Source organism: Poecilia formosa, unplaced genomic scaffold (genome assembly GCF_000485575.1).
Source record: "Poecilia formosa unplaced genomic scaffold, Poecilia_formosa-5.1.2 Scaffold2497, whole genome shotgun sequence".
Lineage (NCBI taxonomy): Eukaryota > Metazoa > Chordata > Actinopteri > Cyprinodontiformes > Poeciliidae > Poecilia > Poecilia formosa.
Window position 1 is genome coordinate 1 of NW_006802436.1, and position 1,923 is coordinate 1,923.

Here is a 1,923-nt window from a genome sequence, read left to right on the forward strand (position 1 = left end):
AAGCAAAACATCCTTTTATGGCCCAGAAAATCATTCTATCAATATGAATGTGTCAATCTGTGATTTTCTTCACTACTTCCTGAATCATTCATTTATTACTGATCCAAACTGTGCCACAGGAGGCTTCAGAGTGTCTGTAGCATATGGCACAATCTGTTTCTAAACCTTTCATTCAGACATGATACGGAAAAACAACCACAGAGATGTGGTTGTTTTTAACACACAAGGACAACCTAAACAGGTGTAGGTCAAAACACAAGTTGCTCACACTTTATTGGTAGATCATGAATCAGGTTCAGTATCAAAGGGTTAGAGTTATGCATCATTTGTAACAACCGGGTCCAATCATCGTCAGGAAAAGAGATGTGACATGTTGAGCCAACGGCTGAAAGATGGAAGGATGGCAGCAGGAGAAGGTGGGGCTTGTGGAGCGTGATGGATGGTGTTTCCAACTGTGAACCCAACCTCAAGCGCGCGTGCAGGAAACCCCCTCCGCTGGCTGCACACGGCACGCAGTGCCACAGTGTTGCAGCACGACACTTGAACGTTGTCTGTGATGTAGGAGGATGATGACAGGAGAGCGGAGCGGGAGGAGGTGAAGGGGGGCAGGGGGATTCAGCCAGTGAGTGGCTCAGGGGGAGTAAGCGAGAGGAAAAAGGGCAGAGGGAGCGAATGAGCGAGTGCGATAAGCATAGGCGGCAGCATCTCTTCGGTGCATTCAGCTTGCAGCAGCTCAGGAGGCAGGAAGGAAGGAAGAGAGGAAGAGGGAGAACACCAGCACCTCTCTGAAGGGGGCGACACCACACCTCTCTAGCTCTCTCTCTCTCTCTCCAGCAGATACACACTGTCCCACGTCACAAACACGCATTTTCAGGAGGCGTGAGGCTCAGGAGGAGGAACACCACTCACACGCTCGCTGTTTCTGTTGCCCCGGCTGCACTTTCGGGAGCTGTCTCTTGAAGACTGGACCAGAGCTGTTTCCATCCTCGCTCGCTTCATCCATCCTCTCCTCCCTTCCTGCTTTACCATCCAACGCAGAAGCAGCTCTGCTGTCACGCATCCCTCGATCATCTGGACTGATTTGTTTGCTCTGTCATTCATCTAACCCCTGATCCACTCTGCCTTCACTCCATTCAGCCTGGACATCAGGAGGCGCCCAGTCAGGAGAAAGACACATCTACAGTCGACTGAGAATCCCACCTTTCAACCGAAACCATGAACTTCCTCCGCCGCCGTCTCTCCGACAGCAGCTTCATGTCCAACCTGCCCAATGGCTACATGACAGACCTTCAGAGGCCTGACCCACCTGCTCCTCCACCCCCCACCGCCTCCTCTCCTTCCCAGCAGGGTGCAGCCCCTGCCTCAGCTCCTGCCCCTGCCCTCTCCCCAACAAAAGCTCCTACTCCATCCCAGGTGCCTGCCAGCTCTCCCGGGACACAGGAGCGCCGTCCATCGCAGCTGGCCCAGCAGCCCCAACAGGCCCAATCGTCGTCGTCCTCTGGCGGGTCCTCCGGCTTCTTCAGCTCCTTCAGCTCCATCACCAACGTGGTCAAACAGACGGCTGCATCCGCCGCTGGCTTTGTGGAGCAGTCGGCCCCTTCTCCGTCCCTCTCCAAGAAGTTCAAGATCCTGTTGGTCATTGATGAGCCCCAGCATGAGTGGTGAGTGTTGAGAAAATGTCACAGGTTGTCCAAATAACTGTTGGGAAGCTGTGTGTAGCAAAAAGGTCACACTTCGTTTCATGTTTGGAAAGCTCCTTAGGCTTCATACAGAAAATATTTGGTTCTCAGTCGGCCAGAAGGCACAAAATTTATTAGCTTATTTAATTGAATGTGGGTGGATTGGCATGATTTTGATATGTACACTATTAAAATGACTTGTGGATTGATGGTTGGAGCCTTCTGTGAAATCAAAACAAACCAG

General features: G+C 51.9%; 1 pseudogene; it reads left to right on the forward strand.

Moving 5' to 3' along the window:
• Positions 1-604: 604 nt before the first annotated feature.
• Positions 605-1,683, forward strand: LOC103133279 (synapsin-2 pseudogene; annotated as a pseudogene).
• The last annotated feature ends 240 nt before the right edge of the window (positions 1,684-1,923 follow it).